The sequence below is a fragment of the Cebus imitator genome, unplaced genomic scaffold (genome assembly GCF_001604975.1).
Source record: "Cebus imitator isolate Cc_AM_T3 unplaced genomic scaffold, Cebus_imitator-1.0 Scaffold420, whole genome shotgun sequence".
Lineage (NCBI taxonomy): Eukaryota > Metazoa > Chordata > Mammalia > Primates > Cebidae > Cebus > Cebus imitator.
The window spans coordinates 561,171-570,446 of record NW_016107735.1 but is presented as its reverse complement, the minus strand read 5'-3'; the positions used below and the strand labels follow the sequence as shown (position 1 = coordinate 570,446).

At 45.8% G+C, this 9,276-nt stretch overlaps 1 pseudogene; it reads left to right on the top strand.

Annotated features, from left to right (window-relative positions):
- LOC108290039 overlaps positions 1 to 6,757 on the top strand; it is a 17,627-nt pseudogene extending 10,870 nt beyond the window's left edge.
- Positions 6,758 to 9,276: the final 2,519 nt, after the last annotated feature.

Below are 9,276 nucleotides of genomic sequence, written 5' to 3'. Positions count from 1 at the left end.
CAGAGTCTTGCTCTGTTGTGCAGGCTGGAGTATAGTGGCATGATCTTAGCTCCCTGCAACCTCTGCCTCCTGGGTTCAAGCAATTCTTCTGTCTCAGCCTCCTAAGTAACTGAGATCACAGGTGTGCACCACCATGCCTGGCTAATTGTTTGTATTTTTAGTAGAGACTGCCACCAAGCAGAACTGCAAGGTGCTGGCTGTCTACCAGGGGCATGAGCAGTTGATAGAAAATTACAGGAGGCTGGCCAGTGATCTCCTGGAGTGGAGTCAGCATACCAGCCCCTGGTTGGAGTACCCCATCCCCCAAAAGACCTTCCAGGAGATGCAGCAGAAGTCTTTCGTGACTACTGGTGCATCCACAAGCTGTCCAAGGTGCAGGAGAGAGGCCAGCTGGAGATCACCTTCAACACACTGCAGACCAAGCTGTACCAAGCAACCAGCCCACCTTCATGCACTCTGAGAGTAAGATGGTCTCGAAGATCAACCGTGGTGGGCAGTACCTGGAGCAGGCCAAGAAGGGACATGAGGAGTTGCTGCTGAATGAGATCCACAGGCTGCAGCATCTCAACCACTTGGCTGAGAAGTTCCAGCAGAAGGCCTGCATCCATGAGGCCTGGACCAATGAGAAGGAAGCCATGCCTAAGCAGCGGGACCATGAGATGGCCACCCTATCAGACATCAAAGCCCTTACCCACAACCATGAAGCCTTCGAGAGTGATCTGGCCATACACCAGGACTTGGTGGAGCTGATTGAGGCTCTGAGAGTGGAAAAAACTCAAACTGTTTTTCCTTTGCTCTCACACAACCCAGAATACTTCTGTGACCAAATGTGTGAGTTTTTCCCCACCCACCGAACAAGCAATCAAATCTGCAGCAGACACCAGCTGGTTGTCCTCCAGTTTAATTCAATTCTAGCATTCTCTACCTGGAGATAGTGTCAGATCCCACAGGGTAAGGGCTCAGTCCTACGAGACTGCCTCCACTTCAGATGCTAATCACAAGCCCAATTATTTTTGCCTGTGCTTCAGACCAACCGGCTATGAATTGGGATTCCTGCTACCTCCTCCTTGGAGTCCATTAATTTGCTAGAGCAGCTCACAAAGCTCAGAAAAACACTTTACTTAAATTGGCTTTTTTTTATTATACAGGATATTACAAAGGATACAGATGAAGAGATGCCTAGGGCAAAGTGTGGGAAAGGGGACTTGGAGATTCCATGCCCTCTCTGGGGTTGCCACCCTTCGGGAACCTCCATGTATTCAGCTCTCCAGAAGCTCTGTGAACCCTGTCCTTTTGGGGCTTTATGGAGGCTTCATTATATGGGCATGATTGATTAAACCACTGGCTATTGCTGATCAACTCAATCTTCAGTCACTCTTCCCTTCTCAGGGGTAGGGTGGTGGAGCTGAAAGTCCCAACCCTTTAATTATGCCTTGGTCTTTCTGGTGACCAGCCTCCATCCTAAAGACCATCAACTCATCAGCATGCGAAAGGACATGGTTTCGGAAATTCTAACGATTTTTATGCCAGGAAACAGGATTGAAGACCAAATATATACTTCACAATATCATAAAGGACATTTCCCAGGAACTCAATGAGCTGGATTACTGTGACTCCCACAATGCCAATGCCCAGCGCCAGAAGATCTGCGAGCAGTGGGAAGCCCTGGGCTCTCTGACCCACAGTCACAGGGAAGCTCTGGAGAGAATGAAGACACAGCTGGAGGTCACTGATATCTGCGCCTGGAGTATGCCAAGTGGGCAGCACCTTCTACAACTGGATGGAGAGCGCCATGGAGGAGCTCCAGGACATGCTCATCATTTATACCACCAAGAAGATCCAGGGCCTGATCTCAGCCCACAGCCAAAAGTTGACCCTGCCAGATACCGACAGGGAGAAAGAGGCTATCCTGGCCATCCACAAGGAGGCCCAGAGGATCATAGGGAGCACATGTTGATATTCACTTGGGGTGGCTGATGAGATATTAACTATCAGGAAAAGTTGTAGATTGTGATCTCAAACCTTTTGGAAGGCCAAAAGGTTTTATTGAGGCATGCTGAAGGCAGCTGCCTCATTAACATTAGCATAGGAAAGAGAGGCAATCAAAGGCCTTCCAAGTTTACGTCTGCTTACCCCACATCCCTTTGTCTCCACTCTGTGTACTAATGTAAATTTTGTGCTGGGTGGTCCTCTCAGGGGAAGATCAAAGGGGAATTACCTGTTAATAGTATTTACTCTGGGCCCTGGAACCTAAAGCTTTTATCAGTAGTAAAACCATTCTCTTAACCATGTTAATTATCCACAAATGTGTTAACTTAGAACCTTTATTGTAAAGTCTATGGAATAAAAGTGTGGATGGACAGAGGGTCTTTATCAATTGGTTGCATTTCGCCTCTGAAAGCAGTAAACGGCCATCCCTAGCCCACTTGTATCACTGTAATGGTGTGAGAGTGCATTCATTCATCCGTCATTAAGTCAGGGTCTGCAAGCCAGACTTCCACAGGTGATGGTCCACGTCCCAAGCAAACATACCAAGCTGTCAGGCAGCAACCCCTACACCACTGTCACCCCACCACCACCCCATCCAGATCATCCACTCCCAGTGGGCAAAGGTCCAGCAGCTGGTGCCAAAGCAGGATTATGCCCTTCTGAAGAGCAGAGCAAGCAGCGGTCCAATGAGCACCTCCACCACCAGTTCTCTCCAGTGTCATGGGGCCCTGGAACCAGACCAAGATGCAGGAAATTGGGTACATCTCCATCAAGATGAAGGGGACCCTGGAGGACCAGCTAAACCTGAAGCAATACGAGCAAAGCATCATGGACCACAAGCTGAACCTGGACCGGCTGAAGCAGAGCCCCAGCTCCTCCAGGAGGTCTTCATCTTCCACAACAAGCATATCAGCTACAAGGTGGAACACATCTGCATGGGCTGGGAGCAGCTGCTTACCACCATTGCCCACACAATCAGTGAGGTCAAGAGCCAGATCCTCACCTGCGACACCAAGGGCATTAGCCAGGAACAGATGCAAGAGTTTCAAGTGTCCTCCAGCCACACTGGCAACAGCCATGGTAGGGTGCTGGGGCTGAAGGAGTTCAAGGCCTGCTTCGTCAGCTTGGGCTATGACGTGGAGGATAACAGCAGAGCAATGCTGAGTTCAACTGCATCATGAGTGTGGTTGACCCCAACCATAGCAGCCTTGTGGCCTCCCAAGACTTCATCCACTTCAGGCCTTGGGAGACCGCCAACATAGACACAGCCAAGTCATCACCTCCTTCAAGGTCCTGGAAGGGGACAAGAACTTCATCAGGGCTGAGGAGCTGCAGAGAGAGGTGCCCCTGACCAGGCCAATACTGCCTTATCCACCTGGCACCACAACGAGCCCCCAGTGCCGTTTCTGGTGCCCTTGCCTACAAAACCTTCTCTATAGCTCCATACAATGAGAGTGACTATGAGGCCCCTGGTGAGACTCAGATCAAACACCCCTCCTCATGGCCTCTGGTAGGGCCTGGGAGAGCCCGTTTCCCCCTTCCCATAGTGTGGGCCTCTACAGTAGCCATTCCTCTGAGTCTGTATCTTTGTGAAGTGCTCTCTCAGTCCTTTTTGGGGGGTGAGTGGGGAAGGGAAGGTAGGCTCTCTTCTCTTTATTGGTTGGCCAGGAGATTCTCTCCTACCCACCTACACACACACACACACACATACACACACACACACACGGTAGAGGTAAGCAAGACTCTTGAGGTTAGTGTTTCTGGTCTGGTAAATATACGAGGAGTCTTCATTCTTATTATTTATTTATTTTTTATATTGAGAATGGGGTCTCGCTATGTTGTCCAGATAGGTCAACTATCCTCTTGCCTCTGCTTCCCTATGTGCTGGGATTACAGGCATGAGCCACGGTGCCCGGCTGAGGGGTCTCCAAAAAGTTAACAGAAAATGCATATTACAGGCCAGGTGCAGTGTCTCATATCTGGGGCAAGAGGATCATTTGAGCCCTGGAGCTCAAGACCAGCCCAGGCAACATAGTGAGACTTTGCCTCAGGAAAAAAGAAAGAAGAAAGAAAAAGCAAGAAAGAGAGAGAGAGGGAGAGAGAGAAAGGAAGAAAGTGAGAGAGAGAGAGAAGAAAGAAAAAAGAGAAAGAAAGATAAAGAAGAAAGAAAAAGAAAGAAAGAGAAAGAAAGAAATGAAGGAAGGCGAAGGAAGGAAGGAAGGAAGGAAGACATTATCACATACTATGAAAAAATTCTGCATGGATTGCACCAAAATAAACTGATACTAACCTGTTACAACATGTCTGAACAGGATCTACTTTGAGGCACTAAAAAGGATAAGATATCAGTTTGAAAAGAGCCCTTATCAGAGTAACATGAATTATGTTAAAATTGAAGGAAGACCAAACACCACATTTATGGTGAAGCTTGGGTGGAAGAATGAGGAAATCACTGAAGCTTTACAAAAAGTTTGTAGGGGTAATGCCTGATATGATTTGGATCTGTGTCTCCACCCAAATCTCATGTTGAGTTGTAATCCCCAGTGTTGGAGGTGGGGCCCGGTGGGAAGTAACTGGATCATGGGGGTGGATTTCTCATTAATGGTTTAGTACCAACCCCTAGGTGCTGTCTTGCAATAGTTAGTGAGTTCTGGTAAGATCTGGTTGTTTAAAAGTGTGGAACCTTCCACCCAACTTGCCTCTACTTTTGACTATGTGACATGTCTACTCCCCCCTCAACTTCCACCATGATTGTAAGTTTCCTGAAGCCTCCCCAGAAGCTAAGCAGATGCCAGCATCATGCTTCCTGTTCAGCCTGAGCAACTGTGAGCCAATTAAACCTCTTTTCATTATAAATTGCCCAGTCTCAGGTACTTCTTTATAGCAGTGTGAGAATGGATGAATACAATGCCCCGGAAAAATAAGCAGTTTACAAATGCATAGCTGTTTTTTTGTTGTTTTGTTTTGTTCTGTTTTGAGACAGAGCCTGGATCTGTCACCCAGGCTGGAGTGGAGTTGTGCCATCTTGGCTCACTGCAATCTCTTCCTCCCAGGTTCAAGTGATTCTCCTGCCTCAGCCTCCCGAGTAGCTGGGAATACAGGCACATGCCGCTATGCCTGGCTGATTTTTGTATTTTTTTAGTAGAGATGGGGTTTCACCATGTTGGCCAGGCTGGTCTTGAACTCCTGACCCCAAACAATCCACCTGCCTCGGCCTTCCAAAGTGCTGAGATTACAGTCATGAGCCACTACACCCAGCTGCAGCTGGTTTTAAGAAGGGATGAGATGATGTTGCAGGTGAGGCCTGCAGCAGCCAACCATCCACATCAATTTTCCAGGAAAATTTTCATCTCATTTGTGCTCTAATTGAAGAGGACCAACGATTAACAGCACAAATAACAGCAAACACCATAGGCAACCCAATTGGTTCAACTTACCCAACTCCAACTAAAAATTAAAGTTGTGGGGCTGGGCGTGGTGGCTCATGCCTGTAATCCAAGCACTTTGGAGGTCAAGGCAGGCAGATCACCTGAGGTCGGGAGTTCAAGACCAGCCCAACCAACATGGTGAAACTCTGTCTTTAAAAAAAATTTTTTTTTAATTTTTTAAAAATTAAAGTTATGAAATCTTTCCTCTCAATGGGTGCCAAAACGACTGTGCTCAGATCAGCTGCAGACAAAAGCAGAGATTTCAACGCAAATTTTAAACAAATGGGATGAAGATACTGAAGCATTTATTTGAAGAATTGTAACAGGAGATAAAACATGGCTTTACCAGTACAATCCTGAAGACAAAGCACAATCAAAGCAATGGCTACCGAGAGGAGGAAGTGTCCAGTCAAACCAAAAGTGAACCTGTCAAGAGCAAGGTCATGGCATCCATTTTTTGGGAGATGCTCAAAGCATTTTGCTTGTTGACTTTCTAAAGGGCCAAAAACTAATACTATCTACTTATTATGAGAGTGTTTTGATAAAATTAGCCAAAGCTTTAGTAGAAAAACATGCAAGAGAGCTTCACCATAGAGTCTTTCTCTACCACAACAATGCTCCTCCCCATTCCTCTTCATCGAACAAGGGCAATTTTGTGGGAGTTTTGATGGGAAATCATTAGACATCCACCTTGCAGTGCTGACTTGGCTCCTTCAGACTTCTTTCTGTTTCCTAATTTTAAAAAATCTGTAAAGGGCACCCATTTTTCTTCAAGTAATCATGTTAAAAAGACTGCACTGACATGGTCACTTTCCCAGGACCCTCTGTTCTTTAGTGATGGACTAAATGGCTGGTATTATTTTCAAGTTTCCTGATCTTGATGAAGTTTACAATGTTTGTATTTTTTATTTCTACCTTTTAATTCAATTTTTCCATAAACTTTTGGAAATTCCCTCATATCTGATGTGTTGTTGTTTTTTAACCTATGTGGAGGAACAGTGGATCCCTACAGTAAAACAGGTTCCTTCTATGTCCTGGGGATGCCCCTCCACACCCAAGTCTCTTCCTTTGCCCTTCAGGTCCCTTCAAGGCCTCTCACATCCAAGCCAAAGTCCCATGTTCCTTGTCCGGAAACGGCCTGGAGAAAGGTTCTAGCAGAGGGTGCCACAGCTACCCCACAGGACCAAGGACCCCATCTAGCTCCCTTCTCTTTCCTCCTCTCCCCTGACTCAAGATTGCCAGGAGATGAGAGGCCCTGGCTAAGCACCCTGCTTTTTGCAGCAAAGGACCACCAAGCCCCTCACCCCTATCCCAGCCAGTGCTGGCCTTGCTTTGTCTGAACGATGAGTCTCAGATTTTCTAAGGACCAAAAAAGAAAAAGAAGAAAAGACAGAAAAAAGAAAAGAAAGAAACCATAACAAAACAGCAAAAACAAAAAAAATTTATTTAAAAAAAACCTCTGGAGACCGGGCACGGTGGCTCATGCCTGTAATCCCAGCACTTTGGGAGGCCGAGGCGAGTGGATCACCTGAGGTCAGGTGTTCGAGACCAGCCTGGCCAGCATGGTGAAACCCTGTCTCTACTAATAATACAAAAATTAGCCAGGGGCGGTGGTGGTGTGCTCTTGTAATCCCAGCTACTAGTGAGACTGAGGCAGGAGAATTGCTTGAACCCGGGTGGCGGAGGTTGCAATGAGCTGAGATGACGCCCTTGCACTGCAGCCTGGGCGACAAGAATGAAATTTCATCTCTTAAAAAAAAAAACAAACTTTGGAAAGTGAATTTAAAACTTTCAAAGAATTACTATTTATCAACTTATAGGCTTATTATATAAATATACATTCTCCTAGTGAGAACAACAAAAAAGAACTATTCAAACCAACTCAAGAGGAGACAGGAGTCATTTTGTGGACGAAAACATCTCCCAAGAATGAATTGGACAGCCTGGTGGGAATTGGAGCTGGGTCTGGAAGCTCTCTGATACTGAGGCAGCTGCTTTCTCCTTTTAAAAAGAGTCTTTTGCTCATTCTCTTTTACTCTTTCCTCCCTGGGTCCAGTGCTGTTTGGTTTCTTCTTACAGCATAGATGCCACGTTTTCCTCTTTGCAGATAGACTGCTTGCTTCAACCTGCTCCAAGCATCTGCTCCTCATCTGGGCTGCCCATGATCTTGGCTTGTCACGGTGTTGACTCTGGTTTCTGCTGTGGTCCTCACTCAATGATCTTTCAACTCACCTCCCACATCTAAATTTTGGCAAATTCTTGGGGGTAGAATCTAATTGCTCATCTTGGGTCAGATGTCTGTTACTGATCCAAAGAGCTGTGGTTGAGGGAACAGGGTCATCTGGCACAAAGATGGTAACGTAAGCAGGGAGATGTGAATGGCCAGGTATCCCAAGTCATTTCTTCTATTTTATTCCACTGCATCAGACCAGGCAGTGCAAATGGCCTTGCCAGAGGCCTTAGCTGCCCAAGTAGCTGCTCTGGTCATTGTGACACTATATGTAAACACTATGAAGGTGTAAAGCTTGTTGCCTTGTTCATCACTAGGTCTTCAGTGCCTAGAACTATGGCTGGCACATAGCATGCACTCAATAAATATGCATTGAATGAGTGAATGACTGAAAATTTGATAACATAATTCAATATTCCCTTCCAAACTCCCTTTCCTAGAAACTAAAACATCCTAGGGACATTTAACTTTTCTCAGGTTTAAGGGTTGGGATAGAGGGAAAGGATATGTATGTGGGGGTGTGGCATCCTTGTTAGGGATAATTAGTTTATTGGGTGAATTCAGTCAAGAGAAAAATGTGGAGGAAACAGCCAGGTGTGGTGGCTCACACCTGTAATCCCAGTACTTTAGGAGGCTGAGGGAGGAGGACTGCTTGAGCCTGGGATTTTGAAACCAGCCTAAGCAACATAACCAGACCCTGTCACTACTAAAAGAAAGAAAGAAAAGGAAGGAATGGAGAGAGAAAAAGATCTGGAGGAAATAGAAGGACAGGGAAGGATGTAGCATCTTTTCTGCTTTGGCGGAGACCATAATAATCTCTTATTATCATAGCCTGTTCTTAAAATGACATCTCTCAGGTCTAATGATCCCATGATGAACCTTGATCCTATGTTCTGCTTCATGTTATAATCATTCTTGCTGCTGGTTCTAGGCCAAACATTGTGTAAATGCCTTGTTTGTTTAAGACTTACTACAAATATATAAGAGGGTTATTGCCCTATATTTCCTTCTCTCCATATCCAAAGTTCTAAAAGGTAGTCCACTAGTCCACACTTCCCTATTTAATTTGTTTAAATTCACTTTCATTTTTGATCAAAGTAATATTGTACATAGAATTAAAAGTGAAATAGTACTACAAGACTTATAATTGAAATAGAAATCCTCTGCTTCCTCCTCCCATCCCCGAGTTTCAGTCCCCAGAGTCAACCACTTTTGCATCTTTGGTTTTACCTCCTGGTATTTCTCCACACTTACTGAATGTGGGACTGAATCTCGCACAGGGTAGGTCCTTTGTAAGGGGAGGTTTTTCCTGCTCTCATTCTGTTCCATAAGCCTCATGACGTGGCCAGTTGGGGGGTGATGAGATCCCAGCATATATGAAACAGTTCATGAACAACTCAGCTAACATCTACAAACACCTACTGTGCACCAGGTTCAGGAGAGAGTATTTATTGTGCGACAATTAAGAGCACAGGCAAATGTGGGCTCAAACCCTACCCCAGCCTCTCCCTATCTCTCTGAGCCTTTGTTTCTTCATCTGTAATATAAGGAATTCCCTCACCCATAACACAAGATAGCTGTGAGGATGGTGTGTGGGAGCAGTCAAGCATCCTAAAACACAGCTAACAT